The sequence below is a fragment of the Lagopus leucura genome, unplaced genomic scaffold, assembly GCF_019238085.1.
Source record: "Lagopus leucura isolate 7727_CA_CO unplaced genomic scaffold, USGS_WTPT01 Super-Scaffold_100009, whole genome shotgun sequence".
Taxonomy (NCBI): domain Eukaryota; kingdom Metazoa; phylum Chordata; class Aves; order Galliformes; family Phasianidae; genus Lagopus; species Lagopus leucura.
Window position 1 is genome coordinate 19,027,856 of NW_024962266.1, and position 23,077 is coordinate 19,050,932.

The window sequence follows — 23,077 nt, forward strand, 5'->3', positions numbered from 1 at the left end:
TGGAGGCGGCGGCGCGCGCGGAGCGCGGTCCCGCGCGGCAGCGGCGGCGGTGGTAGCGGCGGTAGCGGCGGCTGAGGTTGAAGGAGCGGAGCCGAGCCGAGCCGGCGGGCGGTTTTCGCGCGGCGGCCGGAGGCAGCATGCGGGCGGTGAAGCCCCGGAGCTCCGGTAAGTGGCTACGGCCGCGGCGCCTTCCCCCCGCAGCCCCTCGCGGCGGGCTCGGCTCCCGGGAAGCCGCCAAACTCCGCCGCCTGTTGAGCCCCTCGCCTCTGCGCTCCCGACGCCGGCCCCGCTGCCGGCCGGTCTCTGGCCCGCGGGGCCGCCGGGATCTGGCTGCCGGATCCCCCACCCCCCACGCCCTCCGGGGCCGCCACGCGGTGCTCGGTCGCCGCCGGCTTCGCACCGCGGGGGCCTCCCCGGGCGGGGAGCGCGGCTCGGCGGGGCTCGGCCGGGCACCTGCCGCCGCGGGGCCGCTGTCCGGGGGGCCGCGGCGTGACCTTCCCCGCGGCTCCCGGGCTCCCCGGGGCGGCCGTCCCGGAGCGGCGCGGGGAGGACGAGGGCGGCTCGCGGCGTTGCCGGGCGGTGCGGTGCCGCTCTCGGAGCAGGGAGGGCGCTGCAGCGGGCGCGGGGCGCGCCGTGCCCCCGGGGAGAGCGCGGGGTGCGGGGCCACGGGTGCGAGAACAAAGGGCCCCGCGCTGCGGGCGGGGGGAGGTCCCGGGATCGGCGGGGAGAAATACCGCATTCAGCGTGGAGCCCCCGAGGCCGCCGCCGGGGTTGGGGAGCCGCGACCTGTTGGGCTCGGGGCGAGCGGCTCGGGGCTCGGGCCGGAGTTCTGGGCTCTTAGCGGAGTGAGCGCCCGCTGTCCGGGTGCTGTGGGAGAGAGCTCCCGAGAGCCGACTTGGAGCAGTGCGAGCGCCCGGCGTGAGTACGTGGAATAGAGGGAAGTGTTTCTGCTCTCGTGCTGGAGGGATGCGCCGTGTTTCCAGGAGACTGACCAGGGCAGCTGCGGTACGGCGTTACGGAGCGCTGTGCTGATTTCAGATGTAAGCAAATGAAGTTGCATCGCCAACGTCGAGTGTAGAATTGAGCTGTAAGGAGTGGTTTAGTCTGAGGGTAACCGGATAACCAACACTGCAAACGTAGGCGAGGTTGGATATTTGCTGTTGTAGAGCTCTCTGAGGACGGCTGCCGTGAGTGGGGATGGCAAATACAGCTTCCTTATTCTCTTGTAGAACCACCGCTGCTCATTTTTCAAAGTAAATGTTAAGAGAAATGACAAATTTAATTTGAGATTACAAAGGTCCACCGCTGCAATTGACTTATCTCTGTGCCTGGTTACGGATGGTTGTTCCTGGGCTGCCAGGGTGGCTTTAAAACAGCTTCTTTCTTTCCTTTCCCTGTATTTATTTATTTATTTAAGTATACTACACTTCTTCCAGCAATGCAGGAAGTGCTCGGCTCACGGGAATGATTTTATGGAGGGAACAAGTGTACTTTAATCCTCATTTTACTATTTCTGCCATGGGGCTGAGGTTGTGGGAGCAGCGCGTCGCTGTGCTGAAGTGTGGGGAGAGCCAGGAGGGCTTGTTTGCATGGCAAGGCGGGGGGTGGCCAACTTCTCAGTGTCAGCCTTCACCCCTCCATTGCACCGTGCGAGTTTCTGAGCATACGTCACTGCCATGTATGCTGCCCTGCCTGTTGGAATAGAGCTCAGCATGACCGCAGGGAAGGGGGTCAAACTAGCACAGGGCTGTGGAGTTAATACATCACTTCAACTTAAGAGATTCTTGTAATTCGGCTTCGTTACCGATTTTGCCATTTGCCCTTTTCTTTGCACACACGTATCCGTAGATACATCTCGGAGAAGTATGGTTCAGGCTGTTAGTGACATAGCAGGAGCTGGAGATAATGTTTTATTCCCATCCATGTTGGCAGGGAGAAGGTCAGTACCTGGAAAACCCAAGCAGCAGCCTTCCTATTCTGTGGGCTGAGAGATGTGCAAGTATTTCTTCATTATTTTTAACCCAAGTCCTGCTTTTGGGAGCATTACCTAACTGTCATTGGCAAAGGCAGTCAGAGCTGGTGATTATAAGGAGAAAGATCTAAGCTTGTGGGTAACAGAGAAGAAATGTTTTCCTCTTTGTGTCCACATAATGCAGGGCTGTGGGAAGATATGCTTAATGAGGATGATTATTGCTGTGGCTTTCCATAAATCCACTTGTAATGGAGGCTTTGTACAGTTACTTCTGAATCTGTACATTTAAAAACTGCAAATAGCGATAATGGAGTTGGCTAATAGCAGACTGTCAAGTAAGTGCAATCCTTGTGATAACGTTCAGCCATAGATCTCCATTTAAGTATTACTTTTAAGCAGAAAATGTTTCTTGTAGGTCATAGTATGTGCAGTTTGGAGGGGGGAAAAAAGCCCAATTGTTGCTGTGTGCGCCTGAATCTGAACCAGCCAACTTCATTGCACAGAGGGTGCTTTTCTCCTCATTTTTTTTTCCAATCTGATCCATTTTAATTTCAGTAGGAGTAACGATGACTGGCTTTAAAACAAACCCCAAAGCTTGGAGGAAGAGCTCTCTGTGATGGTGCAGGCTGGGAGTGGTGCATGGGGAATGTCCCTGCAGTGCCACCAGGCACAGGTTTGGGGCTGATCCCGTTGGAAATGCCAAGCAGGACAAACCTTTCCATCTTGGTTCTGAATACCTTTGTTTCTTTCAGTACCACTCAGAAGCTGGGGCTGAGAGTTAAATTACCCTTCTCTTACCCAGCCTAAAAACAAAAGGTGAAGCTGGCACAGCAGGGAGGATTTTTAATGGGTTATTTCACCACGGTACAGAAGTAACGCGTTCTTCTCGAGTGAAGCGCCTGTAATGGATAGCAGATGCCTGGTTCAGGGTTTGAATGAGTGCAGCTCTAACTTAGGTAGTAAAGAAGCTGCATCAGCGAGGGCCTGGCACCTGAGCTGCCAGGAAGAGACTAGGAAGAGATTGTTGGGAAATCTATGTGGTGCTCACCATCACCACTTCAGGAGGTGCCTTCACTTTCACCTTGCGTACAGTTGGAGGGCTCCTTACATGCTGTTACGTCTGATCGCAATCCAGCTGAAAGAGCAAACTGCTTCAGTGCAGTGCTCAGATGCAAGATGTATGCTTCCTTTCCAGTAAAAACTTGTAATTACACAGGGTGGTAGCTGACTGGAAAGTATTGCAAAACATATGTAAGAATACTGTCGTACAAACTCTGAAGCTGAGGAATGACTCATGGCGCCAGCGCTGTATCAGATTCTATCTATACGCTGGGTTTAAATGACAAGTTTACTTTAGGCAGGGGATATGCAATTTTCTTGTACTCTTTCTTCATGTAATGTCAAGTGAGCTTAATGAAACGGTGCATGCAGGCACACGGGAGGCACCAGTTGTAGAGCTTTAATGAGCAGAGGGAAGGGGTGCTGCTCGGCTCCATTTGTGAAGGTAGCAGGGGCATGCCCTGTGCTGCGTGCATTGAAACCAAGTTTGTGATACTGTTGCGTGTCTTGAGACATTTCTTTCTTTTAGTACACCTCATAGTTTGCTCAGGTTAGTAACGCACATGTGTTTCGTTTTCTGTAGGAGTGTGTGCTTGAGTTTTGGCACAGTACACAGCCATCCTTACATGTTTCTCTTAGTTGAGCTTCTAATGGCTGTTGAGGAATTTTGGCCAAGCATTCCTGAATATAAAATTCAGGTTGCTACCAAAATGCAAACAGGATGGTGGGAAAGGGGCCAATGATTGTAGAGCAAGGAGGCTAAGAGTGCTTTCTGCTCGAACAGCACAGGTTTTGTTCATGCTTTTGTTTTTGCAGTTCTGATTTATTATTAGAAGTTGCACATAGAGCTTTGCAGAGCCCTGAAAAATGCAGGATGGGTAAATGGGCAGCAGCGTGCTGCAGTCAGGGGAGCTCATGGGAATTGGAGAAGGAGCAAACCAGGGAGCAGAGGGATGAGGCCCATTGGCAGTGCCTTGGTGGAAGCCCTGTGTGCAGACGCTGTGCTGCCCCTCAGCATGACCCTTCTGGTTTCGTGCCTTTGGTGCAGGTGGAAGCAGCCCTTGGTCTTCACCTTTGCCACGCTCACGAGGCTGCAGTGAGCTGCACCTGCAGTGGTTCTGCTTGCTGCCAGAGGTTCTTATCCTTGGGTTCTGTGAGGAGGTTAAGGACAAGCAACTGGAGTGCTGCTATTTAGTGGTAGTGCATGCTGTGTGTGCACAACTGTGCCTTCCTGAGAAACGTGGTGCAAGTCAGGCTCCTTCAAGGAGTCTGCTGTCCGAGACCTTTTCTAAGGAGCAAAAATAGAGAGACAACTTCTGGAGCAGGGGATGGAAGCAATGTATATAATCTAGTTAAGATCAAAACTGGTAGAGCATCTCCTAACGCCTCAGCTCAGAGAGAGGGGGAGGCAGCTCTGTTCGGATGCTTTCATTAAGTGCAATCCACTGTGTAGCTGACATATGGAAATGCCATTAATTTGGGAAAGAATAGGGCTGTCCTGCTCTTACCCTTGTCCTTCAGCAGGCATAGAAGCTTCCAGTTTCCAACCTGCCCAAAAGACATTTATTTCTTGGCACAAAATTTCAGCTGCAGCTGGCAAGTGGGTAAGTGCTTTCTTCCAGCCTTTCTGAGAAAGAGAGGAATTATTTAGGTTGGCACAAGAAGTTTACAGTTAGGAGTTGTCGGATGAAACTGAAGAGAGGAGAAATGTGAAGATTGGCCATGTGACATCGCTTTCTCAAAAGCAGTGTGAGAAACCTTGTCATTGCTTGTAATTAAACAAAGCATGCATGCATCTGACTGTGGAGAGGAATTATCTTTTGGGTTAATAGGCCTCTCTTCCTCATTTTTTTTTTTTCTTCCCCTTCAAATGGAGTGCTTGACACTGAGTTGCATGTGTGTATGCAAAGGATAACATCTGTTCTATTTTATGAGATCCACATAGCGTAGCTGCTTTTCTATCCCTCCAGTGTGCAGATTCTTCTCCTGTGTGTCATCCTAACTGCTGAAGTCAGCCGGGCACTTAAGCTTTGTAATAACTCCTCTCTGCAGGAACGGGAGGTTATTCATGGGATGGTACTTGATCCTCCAGTTAAATTTCCTCACAAAATTAGTTCTTGGAGTGTTTTGGAAAAGCCATTACATTTCTAGAGGCTTTTGTGAGTAAGGATGGAAGTGGGACTATTGTCAGGCTCTTCTGGAGCAGGTTCGGTGACTGTCAGAGCCTTCGGTTGGGCTGTGTACGTCAGAGGAGATCCACAGAAGTGGGTTAAGAGGGGCCTCATCCTTTTGTACATGATGCTGAGAAGGCATTGTGGTGTTGTGTTTTGGGGATGGAATTGGGGGGGGGGTAAAACACTTACTTTTGGATGAAGTTGTAAACTTTGACATACTACTTTTCTCCAAACACAGTGTAGTTACGTGTATATCTTAGTTGCATTTGTTTCATCAAATTTGATCAAAGGCTTAGTAGTTGCAGAATCGATAGTAATTCTCCTTTCTTAACAAAAAAACCTGTAATTTAGGAAGGCACCTTCCATCGTGTTTTAACTACTTGTAATACAGAATTTGTGGGGTGATACAAATTGAATAGAAAATGCACGCAGTATCCAATAACGTGTTTTCCCTGTTAAGTGAAATATGTAACAACGTAAACAGTGAAAATTAACTTCTTAAGCGTATGGATAAGTGGATGTAGAAATAATTTGTGATACACATTCTCGTTGGTTTTGCTGAGACTGATCTTGGGCACAGACAAAATTGCTTTACAGTCTTATGTATTGTAATCTGTGCATTATTATGTGGTAGAAAGCATACTCATAAAATTGTACTTAACTTGAGGTTGAGGCATGAGTTTCTGAAGGTGTGTTCTGGATACCAACTGTCTCCTTGCTGTAGCCTTGTCCGTAGGTATCTTCCATTAATAAAGCATGGGCTGCACCAAGGGAGAGAAGTATTTCAACAGATTGTGAAGTTCCTGCTTTAATTCTGCCTCTTGACATTAGAGTAAAATTATAAACTACTGAAGAAAAGTGTTGTCACCTTCCAAACCCTTGTGAGGTTGAGTTGTGTTTCGGAAAGTCTCACTGGTTTGGGTTTGACATTTCCCTGGATCCATGGGCTTGCTTCATGCTTTATGTGCAGTGTTGTGGTGGAATACCTGCTGCAGTCTTTTGTTTGGACTGTTGGCTCGCAAGGGGCATTTCAGAACAGCTCTTCCATTGAACTCATCTTTTGCAGTCTGTAGTTGTGGGCTCCAACCTCTTCACCCACACGGTCAGCAAGGAGAGCATCTGGAGGCATGGGTTATGGGCGTGATTGCAGCTCTGCTCTTGGCTGATGGACAGAGAGCTCTTCTGTTACTCGTGGTTGGATTTTGGAGGAGAGCTGTGTGAGTGCAGGTTCTGATGGGCCTGTACTGCCCAGCAGCGTGTCGTGCTTTGCTCACATTTCCATTCCTTGGCTGCTCACTTCCCTGGCTTTCTGGCCTGCTGAGACTGTGGCTCACAGAGCCTCATCTGTACGGGAGAAATGTGTGGAAGGGTGACACGTGTGCCTCAGTGATAAAATGCCGCCGCTTTATGGGAGCAAGCTGTTTCTGCTGATAATTGTGCTTGGCTCTTACTACGTTTCTTACCTGAAGCTTTATTATAATGTTGCTTACAAAGTAAAAGTGTGCTGCTGTAATAACTCAGTGACGATCTCTTGCTTATGTCTGTGGAAGAAATAAGCAGCATAATTAATTATAAGAAGGAAGAGTTCGAAAGGATTATGAGGCAACAGGCTGCCGCGCTCCTCCAGCAACCTGCCCACCTGTTGCCATCAAGTTGGGCATTTTTTAAGATGATGTATTTTTCTGAAGAGCAATCAGAGGCTTCTTGGTTGGCCAAGGCCACCTAGATAGACAGGCAAATGTCTGTCTTTAAAGGATGTGTGCAGAACTGCTGGGATCAGCCATGTGGCTGGTAAGGTTGGAAAAGACCTTTAAGATCATTTAGTCCCCACCCCACCGTGCCCATTGACCACGTCCCTTACTGTCACATCTCCGTGGTTCTTGAATACTGCCAGGAACAGGGACTCCAGCACCTCCCTGGGCAGCCCATGCCAGTGCATCACTGCTCTTTTGGTGAAGAAATTGTTCCTAATACCCAAAAGGAACCTTCCCTGGCACAGCTTAAGGCCATTCCCTCTTGTCCTATCAAGACAAGACCACGTCTTTCATAACTGGGAACCATGGACTGCTTTGTTTGCTTGGATCGCTGTTGTTTAAGGCGGGCACCAGGAGTCGTGTGGTGCAGAACAACACATTGTGTAGCAGTCAGATTGCTGGAAAGTGTTTGTAAATGTGAGTTTGAGATAAAGCTTTCTGTTTTTTTTCTTATTAAACTTTGACGAATAGCGCTTGGAAGGCTAGTGAATTTTTGATGCTCTTAAATGCTGTCTGCGAGGAGCAGGTGAGGACTCTGATGACCTCCTGCTTTTCTTCTTGCTTGTTTTTTGTTGAGCAATGCCTCTGCTGCACGTTGCCTTGGGATGTCAGGAGAAATGCTAGCATTCTGTTGTTGGAGTTGGGATGGTGCTGGGCTGAGCTGCGTGGTGCCCAAGCTGCAAGTGGGGATGAGCGCTCAGATATTGGCTTCCTTTGTGTCTGAAGTGAGTTAACAGCCTCCTGGATTCTTCTTGCACAGTGTAATTAAAATAAACACTACAATACTAATCATTTATGTATTTTTGCCTGTGGGTGAAGTTTTAAATTAGAAGTAGCTATACTTCGGTGCAAGTGGATTTTTTTTATTATTATTATTATTATAGCGTTGCCTATTTCCAGTCTGGTAATATTTCTGTGAGAGTGCATAAAAAATATTGCTAGGCAGATTTGTTTTTGTTTTTTTTTTTATTACCTAATTGTATATTCTAGTAACAATGTAATTATTGCTTTTAACAAAAACTGCCTGACTTGAGTGTTTAATTCCATCAGACTCAAGCAGTCGCTGATGAGGTGATAAATGATAGGTTATGTGTAGAAGTGGATTTGCAATTATTTGCTGCTTTGGGGGAAAAAAATAATGATGTTTTGTTTCTGTCCAATGACTAACGTTGAAAATCAAAGCGGCGCACCAGATGTTTTTTCTAATGGCTGTGGTTCAAGGTCCCTTTTTGTATGGAGGAGTGTTTCAGCTGAGTTTGTCTGCGAGCTTTGAAGTTTCTCCCGCTTGTTAACGCTGCTCTTCTCCGTATCTCCCATCCCAGACCCCTCTGTGAGCGGGTGGTGTGAGCAGGCTGAGCTGACCGTGCATTCACGGGGAGGTAAAGGGGCTGCAGAGCTCAGGCGGTGCGGGCAGAGCGCTTCCATTCGCTTGTGTTTATCTCAGAGAATTAAAATAAGTGTTTCGCTTTTATTTGTTGATGTCTGATTAGGAATTAGGAGAGGAAACTGAATCGCTGGTGTGATTAGCGTTCGGTTTTGTTTCTGCTCTATGAAAGGACTCATTGTGTGAGGCTTTCCCTCCATAGCTCTGCCTAATCCCGCTGAAGTCATTCTAACGGCTGCGGCGCTGGGGGCTCTTCCTCTTGTTCTCCTGCACGCTGCAGCTGAGAACATTTCCAATCTGCAGGAGCTGCACCTCGTGCTGACGCTGCCGTCGCATCACAGGGTGCCACGGTGGCTGGTAAGGTGGGTGTTCATTGGTGCTGGGGGAGAGGAGGTTGGCCTGAAACTTGTAAGCTGCCCCGATTTGCGTTGCTTTTGGATTCCAAATCTGGGCCCGTGGTTCTGGTAGCCCAGTGGATCTCCTGCCTTCGTGCAGCTGCAGCTGAGGGAGCCTGGTACCGGCTGCTATTTCTTCCATAGATCAACTTTCTTTGCTGATGTAGTTCCTCTGCAAGGGGAAACCTTAAAATTGCTCACTGCACTCTTTCAGAAGTGATTTTGCAAGTTAAAGCTTTGTAGGAATCCAGATATTTCTTGCTGCCTGCTTAGAAACTGTAGTAGGCACAATGGCTCTTCTTTCAAAAAAAAAAAAAAAAACAAAAAAACCAAACAACAAAAAAAAAAAGCCAAAAAAATCCCCAACCACCCTGGAAGAAACAAAACCTGCACCCCACGAGCACTGGCCTTTCTTTTCTTCTGAATCGGAGTGTCACTGCAAGGTCTCAGTGATTTAAAAACATAAAATAAACTCCCTTGAGGAACGTATTAAAAATTATTTGGTTCACTGAACATTCAGTGCACGATCGCTCTTGGAATCCATTACATGCCTTTAGAAAGGCTTTAAAAATCCTCTCCGACAAAGTTGGTCTGAGTTTTGTCCCTTTGGCAGGTGGGCATGAGGGAATTTCATAGCTTTATTTTCATAACAGAAGCGTGCAGAATTAGTATTGATTTTAGCATAGCTGCCTGCTAGTGCCGCTGTATCCAGGGGTCGTATGTCAGCTCCGCTTTGTGGCAGCAGCTTTCCCTGCTCCCTTAGCTGAAGCCTCGAGTTGTGGGGCTCTGGAAATAATTGGGAAATGCTGGTGTTTTTTTTCCTCCTTTGAATTCAATTTGTAAAGCTTTATTACTTAGAATTAAATTCTTATCAGGTTGAAATGGTGCATAAATTCTTGTTGAATGAAGACAAATGGCATTAGAAACCTGTGAAAGTAAGCTATATTTTAGTCCTGCATTTATTTTCATTTCCATTGTAACACACTGAAAACATTTTGCATCTACTTTGCCTGTGCTTATTGCTGTTTTCTTGTCCTGGTAATTTTGAATGGTCAAGTCTGGGAGAATTGCTGTGCCATATTCCTACTTTACAGCATGATTACATCTTACATAATCATAGAATCGCTCAGATTGGAAAAGACCTTAAAGATTGAGTCCAACCATGACCTAACCATACTACCCTAACAACACTCCGCTAAATCAAAATCTTATGGCATCACTTAGGTTTCTAGATTCCTAGTGTAGCATGGCCTCTGCCTGTCAGAGCATGCTGCCAGTGTGCACTGAAAAGGCTTGTCATGTTGTTTGCATGTAGCAAAAATACCTCCTTTTGAAGAACTTTCAGCTGATGATGTAGAAATCTGGACATCTGTTTCATTGGGTTTTGTATGCAAATATTATTAGCTGCTTGGGGCTCAGTTCTTCAGAGTCTAAAGTCAGATAAGAATCACAGAATCGTTAGACTTTGAAAAGCCCTCTAAGATTATCCAGCCTACCCCACCCCACTGACCAGTCCCTCAGTGCCACATCTCCACAGCTCCTGAACACCTCCAGGGATGGTGACCCCACCACTTCCCCAGGCAGCTGTACCAGCACATCACCCCTCTTTCTGAGAATAAATCCTTCCTAATATCCAACCTGAAGGATTTAAAGGAAGCACAAACAATGGGCAAACCCTTAGGATACACAAGTTTATTTGATTAACCCACCTGACCTGCAGCACTGGAGAGCGGTTAAATACTTGGACAGTCAGCAGTCCTGTTGGGTGCTGGCCTCCATTTGTGGTTTATGCTCTGTCTTTTGCTGCTTCTGAGTCTCAGATGATGCTGAGATGGTGCCTGTGTGGCCCCGGGCCTGGCTCTGAATCAGGCTGGTGTGGTTCTGTCACATGGAATGGGAAGGGATGGGGGCAGGGGGAAATGGTTAATTGTGGGTTGTCAGTGCTGGCTGGTGACTGGAGTTACTGACCTAAGCAGAGAGGGCACTGCTGCCCTGAGATGTGTAAAAGACTTGTCAAAACCTCATCTGATCTCCTGCATTAGCTGTACATGGCAATAACGAATTAAATGGAATTCCGGAGAGGGGAGATGTTCTGTTCTAATAACACCTCAAAAAAATCAAAATGAAATATTGGGCTGCATGAGGCGCATCACTGTTATCCAACTTTTTTTTCAATATGATCATTTTTAATTTTATGTGAGCTCATGTTAGTGCTTTAAAAACTCATTTGTCTCCTTGTCAGCAGCTTGACCAGTATTTTAATACAGAAGATGTGATTTTTGTCTTGAACCAGTTTTGCTTATCAATGGGTCCTGCACTCAGCTGGAAAATTGTTTGACTTTTTCAGTGCTGTGGTTTTGATGTGAGATGTGAGCTGTAGGGAAGTAGAACTTGTGTGAGAACAATGATGCTTTCAATTGCTGTATTTCCATTTTGATTCAGGGGAAGGGGAGCAGGTGTGTAAGCCAAAGAACTCGATCTTAGCCTTTTCCTGGAGGCCTGTGCTAACTCTCTGCATTACTCTTGCCAAAGTTGGGGGAAAATGAGAAGAGTGGCTACAACTCTGGCTTAGCTGAGTGCACTGCTGGATGAGCAGCCGTGGCTGTTGTGGTAGAAATAGGGATGGTGAGTTCTGTGGGAGAAAAGGCCAATACAAACAAAGCCCTCTTGGGATTAAAATGTGGTTTTAAAAATGCTGATAGTACTTTTTTTTCCCCTCTCTCCTATTCTGGCAAGAAAACAGCATGATTATAATGTTTTCTTCATACAGGTTTTACAAAAGTGACTAGACAGCATTCAGATCTGAGCTCCTCCTGACTTTGGAGCGTCCACATTGTGCGTAATTAACTTTTAAAGTCAGGTTTTGGAAACTCAAATGTTTCACTAGAAAATTAATGAGAAGTTTACTGTAATGTACTACTCCTTTCAGTGCGTTTTTTTTTTTCCCTCTGAAACTACTGAGTTATAAATAATTTAAATTGAAAATGATTCTTAAACTTTGATTCTGAAGTGAGCGATGAACGAGCGTTCCCCTGTATTTGTGGCCTCCAAATGAAAAATGCTTTGGTGAATAAAGCTGCTCCATTAGTTCTCACAGCAGTTTGCTGTGACACAAATGTATTTTCTAGGTGTGCTTAGAAGGTGTGAGTTTCCCAGCCGCTCTGCTCCATCTTCCCACCTAATTGCTTTATGGATTTGCATTGTAGCCCTGTTAATTCGGATCTTTCTGCGTGATCACTGAAGCATCTTGGAAGAGGCAAAGCCTTCTGGCTGGAGTTGGGGATGTTGCAGCATTCCTCGATGGTGCAGTGAGCAGTAGGGTGCTGTGAGTTGTCCCTTCTTGCTCCACTTGGCCCTTCAGAAGGGGTTAACGTATAGGCAAGTGTTGGCTTTCTGAGCACTCACTGTGACTGTGTGCAGAAGAGCTAAAAGCTGCTGACAAGCTATAGAAGTTCTGTGTGGGTGCATGGCCTCTCGCTCTGCTTAATAGTGGATTTTTTTCTTTCTTTTTTTTTTTTCTTTCAGGAGGGACAGAGAAGATGCTGAGTTCCCAGCCACAGCATTTTTCAGATCCTTATTTGAAAGTGTTTTAAACAAGGGACATCAGAAGCCGCGATACAAAGCAACCTTTTGAAGTTAAAAGTGGGTCTGCATGAAAATGAACTGCTTGTCTGTGAAAAGAGTCAAGTGTGAAAGGATAGGATAGTTTCACTAAATGAATTTGATAGTCTGAATAAGTGTGGCGAGGCAGAGAGGAAAATCTGGAAAGGTCAGGACTGAGCATGTGACTCTAGATGAGGCGGTGGAAAGACATGAAAGGAATTGAGTGGAAATGCCTCGGTTTACATTTTTTTTTTTGCTTGAAGTGATTTATTTATTTTGGTGGAAGGTGGTCATAAAAAGAGAACTTTAGAAGCTTGCTGTGGAGAAGCGGGAATCTGACTCCTTTGGGATCTCGTACCTTTTTCATTCAGCTTTTGTGTGGTTTCAAATAGCTGAAGGATCAAAGCCCCACAGAGCTCCTTCCTGAGTGCGCTGCCCCATCAGTAGGAGTGCCCTACCCTCCATGCTGGGATCACTTCAGCAGCTTTTTGTCCCCTGTGCACGTTTCCTTACTATTGCTGGCTTGTTTTCAGCGATCAATGCGACTTCCAGATTTTAACTGAAATAATTCATGAAATGTGTTGTATTTCCCTGATTAGGCATAAAAGGATAGTGCAGGGAGCGTGGTAGCTGCCTTCAGTGGAGGTAAATGTGAGATGAGTTGTACTGGAGGCAGAAGACAGTCTGAACTTGTCATGGAAAGTGAAGGACTCCAGAGTGGCTGTCACCTCTCCGGTTGGGATCTTGAGACTGATAGATGAGACCATGAAACCACCAGCTCTGCGCTTAGCAGCGATCAAAGAGAGCTCATCAAATCTTATGAAATGCTATGAAGAGAGTGAGAACAAAATACAGACCGTTACTGTGCCATTTCTAAACCTGTGGTTTGTCCACGCTTGAAATACTGTTTCTTCCCTTTCTTTCATCTCAGAAGAATATACAATAGCTGGAAGATGGTAAACTTGTGGAGCTGCTGAGGGAGCTTAAGGGATTGCTCAATTAGACAAACCACAGCAGACTGTGAAGGTCTGTACCACTGGGAGTACTGAAGGCTATGGAGATGCTCAGGGAAGTGCAGATGTGCTTGTCTTACTGCTGTTTGCTTACAGACTTCAGTAGAGACAGTGTGGCTAGCAGATACTGTGTGACCCCGTGCATCCGTTTTCACATTCATGTCCTGTGCTTCGCCCTGAACTGTGTGAACTTTGCGTCCCCAGTTTGCTTAACATCAGGCATGCCCTCAGCAGTAAAGCCTTATCCATGGAACTTACTTTCTTGAGCAAGAGCAATGAATAGATAAGCTGCAGTTGGCTGAAGCTGAAAGCAAAAACGAGTAGTTGCTGCTTTCTCGTGCTTTTCCCAGCTGCTGCGGCTTACCTTATGCTATTTTGGTGTTGCATCGTTTCACTGAAGCAGCAAAAAAAAACTTACAGGGGGATGGGAAGAGCTGAATAGCTTTCTGTGGATTAAAGCAGTTCGTAGGTGCAGCGAATGCCCATGGGGATGGGATTGCACCGCAAGCGAAGGGAGTGAGTTGTTCTTGTTTTGCCCCTAGCACACCATTAGGCAGCTTAGATGTCTTGGAGCACAGCCCACCTGTCTCCCAGCTGTGGTCATCACCTGCTAACACTGACCTCAGCAATTGTTACAACAACTTGTGGAAGGCTCTCGCTTGGAAAAACAAGAGAAAAGCTATCATTCTGTGCTTTGCAGTGAGTTTTTAGAGGGCTTCAGTAGAACATAAATGGTGCCTAAATATAGCTGTGTGCCAGCATCAGGTAAAAGGCAGCAGTGCCCAGACAGACACAGGGAGTCCCTGGTGCAGAGGTGGCACCTCCCTTACACAAACAGCTTGCTGCTAATGTCGGTGTGGAGCTCCCTCCTGGAGTGGTAGGAACTGTGGTAGCAATGCATCATTGTCAGCTGTGGTTAATCTCAGCATGTCTTGGAGTGAGGAGGGCATCCACATTGCAGGGAGTTAGAAATCACCGACTCCGTTTTGCCTTGAGAGAAGGATTAAGTGTGTTGAGAAAAGAAAGGTGGCATGAATTAGAGCTGGAGCTGAATTTCTTCGTTAGGCTTTATGGGTGAGGGCACTTAGATGTTACTTGTCCTCGGCACTGTGAAAGCTGATTCTCCTGCTTCTGTGGAAGTTGTGTTTTTTGTTTTATTGGAGTGAGTGCTTTTTATAGGAAATGTTGATAAAAATCTTCAGACGTAATTAGTGTGTGCAGAAGTGCAATGTTTGCAAATGTGCCAATTTGTTGACAAAACAGATCATGTCTGTGGTCTCCTTTTGACATCAGACCCCTGTAAGGCTATGGGAGACAGCGATCTTTGGTGCTTTTGTCTTATTGGATCAGAAGCAAAAAACACCTCTTCATAAAATGAGAAGATCTGCTTTCAGTTGAAAAGAGTTACTTGTGAATGTTACAGACACGTATGAGAAATAGCACGAGAAGATAGAGTTGTTTCAATTCTTATACTAATGTTCAAGTTGATGGGGAAAAAAATCATGCTTTCTTTTAAAAACATATTACAATATTAATGATTTCCAAATATCCAGTAAATACCTTCATTTATCCAGGATCTTTCTACCTTACATATTTCAAAAGAGATTTGCTCTGCTGCTTCTGTCTAGTGCTATGCGTCAAAATAACTTTCCTTTCATGGACAGCAAAATGTCATGTAGAGGGTTTTTCCATTTTCATTTCCATGCAGGCAGGTCAGTAGTACTTCATTCATAACTAGGAGATGTCTCTGTTCTTGTGAGGCTGTGTCAATCGACATATCTGTGGCCTACTTTTCAATGCTGGTGTGGTGTTTGGATTCTCACAAACTTAAATTTTCAGAAAGCTTTACAATTCAGTTTTAAAACGGTGTGTCTAACTAGCTGAAGATCATTAGTAGCTTCTCTATTCACTAAGTTTATGCAGTAAGGCTCCTTCTGGAGCGGTGTTGTTAAATAATTCACTTATTTTCCTCAACTTCTATTTTTTTTCTGGTGGCCCAGCTTTTAAAATCATCACTGAAATGTTGTTTGAAATACTGATCTTACTACTTCTTTAAAGATTAATTCCGTTAATGTGCAGTTCATGGAGAGAAATGTTTTATTCTGGGAGAAACGTGCGTAACTTTTATGGTGGATTTTGGAAACGTCAGTATGAATGTTGGCATGACTGGGGGGCAGGGGATGACTGTAGAAAAATAGAATGTTTTGTTCAGCTCTTGGAATCTGCGCTTTAGGACTGCGGATGTAAAGGTAGGTAAAGTGGTTACACAAATGTGTGTCTCGAGTGGTGGGAAATAAACATTATCTCCTTGCTCACTTTTTAATTGTTTTGGTTATAGGCGCAAAAGCTTTGTGAAATTTAAACTGTTCAGTGAGGAGAAAGGGTCATACCGTGACTTTTGACAACTGTTAAAAGCTTCTTCTGAGGATAAATTGCTCCCTAAACTTCTCCCACAGCCTGTGTATCATGTTTGCAAAGGTGTTGAAAAAGAACAATGCTAATTTTATGACAAAGCTATGATTTGCTTAGCAAAAATAGCACACAATAGTGGTTGTTCTGAAAGTGCATGTATCCACTTGAGGACTCTGTAATTGAGATGAGCTCAACTTTGGGAGGTGTTGGACTCTCTTTAGAGGTAGAAGTATCTTAGGGTGCAGCTTTTCCCTGTACTTCTGGATAAAGGTGATTCAGTCCCACTGTTGGAAATGTTTTTACAAGAGTATTAATCTCTACAGAGGAGGCTAGCCCCCTAGCAATCCCACGTTGACAAATCTCTCCGTAGAATGGTCTGTGCAACAGAGACTGCTGTCTTCCTGTGGATATAGCTCGTAATAGACTCAGACTTTGAAGTTTTACATTCTGCATTGGGTGGCCTGGAGTTGGGGGTATGCTTAGGCATCAGTTACGGGTCTTTAACTTATTTCTACCTGGTTAGTGTGTTGGTACATTTCTGTGTCTGGGTAACCAGTAACGTAACTGGCTCGTGATGAGTCATTTGCAGTACAGTCATTTCTTATGCCTTGCCTGATAGCTGTTTTTATTTTATTCCTTGTTAGAATGCCAGAAATAACAACTCTGAACCTTTACCTGAGTTTTGTTGAGGGCAAATTTGAACTGATTTCTGATGAGACTTTTGTTCCTTTTAGGATCCCTGTGGTGTTCTGGATGCTTTCCAAACCTGTTTAACGGTCTTCAGTCCCTTTTGTCCTGGGGTGCATGAAAGAAACTGGGTTTTGTCTTCATCTTGTCGACAGTTTGGCCCGTGGTAGTTGTCAGAGTGTACTGCAAGGAGTCACTGTGTCTGCATTGTCCTTGGCTCCCAAAGGACATGGCTAAACGTGTTCCTCCATTTGAGCTGGTGGGACGTGATGTAGGTCATGCTGCATCTCTGAAGCATTGTGCTCAAGGTTACCCCATGCAGATCATGGCTTCTAGTGGTGATCATCTCAGCTGGAAGCCAAGGAGAGGCCCACAGCCTCTGGCTGGGACTGAGTCTTTCCGCCAGGTTAGGAGTTGTCCCAAGACTCAGGGCCAGGGCCGTGTCCTAGAGCACTTTGAGTTACACACCTCATAGCTTGGGCTACCACTTGTGTCCTTATGCCCTCCATCAGGCTCTCCCCTTTCCCAAGTTGGTTGAGCTGCTGTGTTCGTTCACAAGTTTTGCAGCTGCCTGTTCTCACCTGTATTGCTATGGCCAAAGACTACTCGTAGTTACGAGTAATTTGCTGCAGACAATACTGCGGGAACTGAAGTGCTGCCTGGCTCTGTACTTCATTTTTGCCTGGAAAACAGCATTTGACTCATTCACAGCATGATGCAAAATATTTATAGTGCTTCAAATGCCTGTGAATATGTGTTGCAAAGAATACGAGCCTAGTCTTAAGCCACAAAGAGCAGTTTAATATATCTGAAATTGCTCCCTAGGTAACTTTTTTGATATTATCGATACAGAAGACTGGCCAGGGATGATTCAATTGATGTTAGAAATTCTTGAAGTAATACAAATATCATTTGATATACCTTCAAACTGGTCAAAATACTTCAGTTGGAACAGAAGTTCTTCAGATCTCAAAACTCTGGTACTACCTAAAAAGTAACTAATAAAGTGGTATTTGAATTATATTTGGGAGCTTTACATAAGGAATTGAGAGGTGCCAGGAAAGGTGGACAATAATAATCTGTGACTGGGGAGACTTTATATGAAGAAACACTGTACTGTTTTGCATCAAAAAAGGCAAATCAGAAGGGAACTAATTCTAGAACATAGTAAATTGTTCAGGAAATCTAGGTCAGGAGCCTGTTCTTGTGTTGTGAGATAGAAAAGAAATAGGAAACAACTGAAAATTGGGCAATTCAAGGTTGGTGAAAGGAAACTTTTTACGGTGTGTGCTGGATCACCTGAGGAGGTGTTTGCATGGGAGGTCAGTTCAGGGCATCTGCTTTTAAAATTCAGCAGAGAGTTAGATGTTTATGGGTACTGGGAGATGAAAAAGCATTTAAATCAAATACAGATTCTTTTTATTATTATTTTGAGCAGCTCCTAAATCTTAAAAGACCAACGCAGTTCTTAAACTGAACAAAGGTGTAGCGTTCTCTGTTGGGAGCTCTAGGTTTTCCCCTGAAGTTCTCACATCTCTGTAAAGGATTTGTGGTGCTGGGTGGGCTTCCAGACTGGTTGTGCCTTGCTTGCAGCTCCCTCTGTGACATCTTGTGCACCTCTGAGATCGGCAAGGCACGCCTGTTAAAATGCTGTGCAAGTAAAATACAGAGGATGCAGCTTTTTTTTGTAGGAAACTGGTGGATTGTGAAGGCTGGATTTTTTTTTTTTCATCTGCATCTATAAATTGAATGGATTTTAACATTTAGATTAATATTGGTATCTGATGTGATTTCTGCTGAGTCAGTGCAAAAATTCTTACTGACTTCTGGGACATTAGGTCAGGTCCTTAAAATCAATCCTGTATTAACTACTGTAACAAAAGGTCCATCTACCCTTGCTTGATGGTTTTGACTATTTAAGGAAAGTATTTTAGATGGTAAGCAAGAATCTTGTATACTGTTAATCTGGGAGGAATTACCCAATTAACACGTTCCCAAAAGCCTGCCCGAATGTCTCACCCAGCCAGCTGTATTTTTAGCAGTCTTTGCCTCTAAAGCAGGTCACGTAGGTTCTTTTTAGCTACAATTTACTACTGAAATCTGCCTTGTTTTGGGAACGCTTCATTCATTTCTCAGAACTGGGGCAATTGCTGAAGATCATCTCAGAGGGGAAAAAACCGTTTTTAAACCTTGAGGCATAACCTTGGGAAATGTGATGGTGAGAACGCAGTGTGCCAGGCAGAGCCGAGGTTGCAATCACCCTTACAAAAACTATCAAGGCAAGTGATGATTGAACAGAAAGGACAGGAGAAAACACAAGACTTGAAATACGTGTGGTTAGTACATCATTACATTCATCTTGAAAACCCATGAGTCAGATAATTAGTATCCTTAGTCTACAAATGACAAAATGGAGTCGTACTTCTCTTTGGAGCTGCTGCAAGAATGTTTGGGTGAAAAAATATACAGATGTGTTTAAACAAAATCTTTTTTTAAAGATTGCAGGGAAGTAGGTTGGCCTTTTGATAGGCACATAGGTAGGAGAAAATACACTTTTCTTTAAAAAGTTTGGTCTGGTCCGTCATGTATCAAAATGATACAATTAGAATGAATGTCTTTAAACATGCTCAGGGAAAATTGGAATATTTCTGGCAGAGTTGTCTTGATTATTTTCGTTTGTCTTCTGTTGTACAGAAGCAACCTGAAAACAATGTTTTATTTGAGAAAACCACCGGATGCACCCTTAGTGCCCAACTGAAGGCAGCAAAGTGTTGTGGTTCCCTTGTGTTCTGTTAGCATTCAGTAAATATCATCTAGCAAAATTATGTAATCTGGTATTAGTATTTATCTCTTTAGAGTTCTAAAAATCCCAGTTTCTAAATATGCCTGAAATGTTGCTCTCTGAATAATGTATGCTAATGAGATGGTCGTTAATGTGGACAGACAAGCTGGTTCCACACAGGCTGGCTCGTCCAGCACTGCGGATAGGAATGGGAATCCAGAGTGAACCCAGCAGCTGAAATAGTTTGGGTTTCATTTGCAGCCTAGGCTTTGTTTTAAAAACTTGACTGAACTTGTTATGCCCCAGCAACGAAAGCAAAACAGTTCTTGACCTGTAAAGTTTACACCTATTCTTGAACGGTTCTTTGGCCATCATGTCTACTGACAAGTATTAGCACTTGAGCTGTGCAGAAAATAATGATTTTGAATGGAGAGGACAGTGCCTTGACATGGCGGGAGGAGGAGGGTTTGTGGCTGCTTCTTTTTAATTTTTTTTTTTGCAGCCTCTTGGTCCCAGTGATGGGTGAACTTCAAAGCCAGATATCTGCTGGGCTGTGTGCTACTGCCAGGCTGTGCCGCTTCACTGTTCCTAGAGCTGGAAATGTGTTGCATCAAGATACAACAATTAATTAAAAAAAAAAAAAGGGAAAAAAAAAACCCTTGAATTTCAATATAGTGAACAAACACATACAGTGTTTCTTGTTTTTGCTGCTCACGTGCTCCATAAACAAGAGTAGAGTTACTTCCTTGTGAGTCAGCGTGCCTGTTACGGAATTTGTTGTGCTTGGAGGAAAACAAATATTTACTTCATCTTTTGCTGAGAAATTCACAACCTTCAGCCAGTTTGAAGGCTGCCCAGCTCTGCTGCCTGGCCCTGATGCAGGATGGCCGTGCCCTGTTCGTGTTTGTGCTGCGCTGCCCGCAGGAGCTCCTGTGGGACAGCGCTCAATGCATTTCCAGCTTTCTGCTGCTAATCTCGTTTGTGTGAGCGAACTCTTCTTAAATGGTCATTTAAGCCTGTCTCCTGGGCCTGGTTGTAATACTGGGGCTTTGGAAAGGTTGTTAGGATGGAGCTTTCAGATACTTATGCCTATTTTTTCCTTTTAAATGCGTCCACCTACGAGCATAGCCTATTCTGAATAAGGCCCGTCTCCTCCCAGTTCTATTTGCATCCATCTTAGTACTGCAGACTTCTGTGATTTTTCTATATTGTTTGCTACACAAAGTGGGCATGTTTTACTCTTGCTTCTCTCCTGCTTGATGTGGTGTTTCTTTTTTTTTGCATGCGTAGCCAAGGTTTCATTAATGTTTCTTGTTACCAAATCACACTGCAAGCCTTGTAAGAATTTCTTGGCTTCTCGGTTTGTCACTCCCACTGAATTTTTCTTTCAGATTATTTTCCTGTCGGATGTCTTCGTTGCACTTTCCCAAGGAGAATCTTATTTTTAATTGCCTGTTTCTCAACTTTCTCTGTCCTCGCTGGGGCTTGCATCTCCTAAATTTAGTATCATCCACGGATTTTAAGAACACATGCTTTATTTCTGCATCATTAGCTAGGATTTTAAAGAAAAAAAATAAAGAAGGCTTCCTGCGTCCTTGATAGATTCATCCAAAGACTTGGCATATGATTTTCAGTTTGCTTTGTTTATTTCCTTGTGCAGTATTCAGGCCCCACTGAAAGCAGTTTAAATAATTTTGGTAGAGTGTCATTTGATATAGTCAAATGGCTTTCTAACATACAAGTATTTTATCTACTGTGCTCTTGTTATCAAGCAACTGCAGTTCTCTAACAAAGTGATTGACTTCATTGGTCTTTGTGTGTACTTTATAAGCCCCTTTTCCCTTACTGCTTTTGGTTGGAAGAAGATAATCATCTTCCATATGTCTTAAGGTTTGGTTTCTGCAGTCTTTGTAAAACTATTCATTTTTAGGAGAAGTACAATTTGCTGATATGAGAGGAAGACATATGGAAATTGTTATGTGAACTTGAGGTCCAAGTGTGTCTTTAATCTATAAATAGATCCCCAGTATTCCATGTCTTAAAATAATTATTGTCTGTATTTACCAAGCTTGTTTGCTCGTATCTCTTTACTGGCTCACCTCCTTGGAATATATTATATTATGGAATGGTGCTGATATGTCTGCCTGAGGCTCTTACCTGCCCTTATTAATGCTCATTTGCAGTGGCTATCAATTTGCACTACACTGAGGTGATGCAGATAGAATTGTGGGGCTGCCATAGTGTGTGTGTTTGCAGGAGTGCTGCTGAGAATCTCTGTCTGCTGTAGTTTTGATTTCTGCATGTTTGAATGCACGTTTCTCACCCTATATGTCTCAAAGTTGTTTTCTCTGTGTTGCCTTTCATACTTGTTGCAGCTAAGTGTATACATATAAAAATGTTTTATAAGTCTGCAATTACATTCTAATTGTTCAGCCTTTCCTTTATTTCTCCCTTGAGCTTTTAAAACGTGGTCAGCATAGCAGGCTACTTGACTTTTTAATCCTTCCTCTTTCATCATTTGCTGATGGTGCAGCCTGTCCTTGCAGTGGCACAAACTGTTAGCTTCCTCCACTTCCGTGCAGTGCTCCTTTCTCCCTGCCAGCTACATCTGACATCGCAATTCCGGTGTGGGTCCTCCTCCTCTCGTCCAGGGCAGAGGCTCAAATCTTGGCCATCATGACTGTGTAGGCCCCATTGGTCATTTTGGGCTTCTTGCATGCCTGCCTTAGAGAAGGTCTGGAGTTCCTCACTTTTGGGGTTACTTTATAGTTTCATGAGGTTGTTGCATACTGCTAATCTTTTCTTCCACCTGACTTTGCTCTGCTCTGAATTCCTATACAGCTTTGTGCTGGTAGGAAGCCACTCCAGGATGGTTTCCCTTCTTGGGAGCTCTGTGATAGGTCTGTTAAGAGATGCACTTTATTGCCTGATGCTGCCCAGTTTCATTATTTTCGTTAATGAACAGGAAGCCAATCTAGCAGAGTCCCTGCTGAGTGTGATGTCTGCTCCTCGCACACCTTGTGTGGTCCAGAGGTGTTCTGCCACCCCCCTCACCCTGTCCTGAGACCTGTGATACATCCCCAGTGCTCTCTCACCTTCTTTCCCCTCCTTACTACTCCTGCCCCCCAGTTCTAGTATTAAATCTGTCTTTTAAACGCACCAAACTTCTTCTGAGCATTCAATTTCTATTCCTCTGCAGTTGGGCAGAACTGCTTTAGCCTTTTCCTTTCGTCAAGATTTTCCTTTTGCTCGAATTTTCTTTGATAGTTAAAAATGCTGTAGTCTCTTATTCATAAAATAATCAACTGCAAATCTCATTTGTATCATCTCTCTCTTGGTTCTGCCTCTTTCTGAGTTGTTACTGCTCATTGAATACATTGGAATTATTTTTCTTCTGCTCGTTTTTTTTTTTCCAGGTGGAAAATGATTTTTTATTTTCCTTTTTTTTTTCATCCATAATACATACGCTCCCGGTCTCTAATGGTAGTCCTCAGTTTTGTAGACTGTCTCTGAAAATGTAATTGCAAAGTTTATTCCCATCTTTATATTAAATAAGATACTTAATATGGCCAGACAAATTCTAATCCCTGTGGCAATGTACTAAACGCATTTGTCGGCATGTAGCAAATGACTGTTTTAGTCTATCAGCCATTCTTCAGACCACACGGTGGGCTTTGCTACTCACAGCCACATGTGCTTAGAGCACTGTTCTCCCTATCTGTGTGTTTCAGGACCAGGAGCGCTTGGAGACTGATCTCCACTTCTGCATCAAAACAAACCTAAAGAGTTTTTCTTTGTGTGTGTGTGTGTGTGTGTGTGTGTGTGTGTGTGTGTGTGTGTGT

The 23,077-nt window shown here is 44.6% G+C and overlaps 1 protein-coding gene across 8 annotated transcripts in view; it reads left to right on the forward strand.

Annotated features, from left to right (window-relative positions):
* The first annotated feature begins 89 nt into the window (after positions 1 to 89).
* The window catches only part of PTPRF (protein tyrosine phosphatase receptor type F), a 342,455-nt gene continuing 319,467 nt past the window's right edge, over positions 90 to 23,077 (forward strand). For 7 of the 8 annotated variants that reach the window (XM_042873558.1, XM_042873562.1, XM_042873560.1 and 4 more), the window contains exon 1: positions 90 to 165. The gene's annotated coding sequence lies outside the window, so the exon portion shown is untranslated. Of the gene's footprint in view, positions 166 to 12,364; positions 12,381 to 23,077 lie in introns of those variants that run through there. The other variant, XM_042873559.1, reaches the window with a different exon arrangement.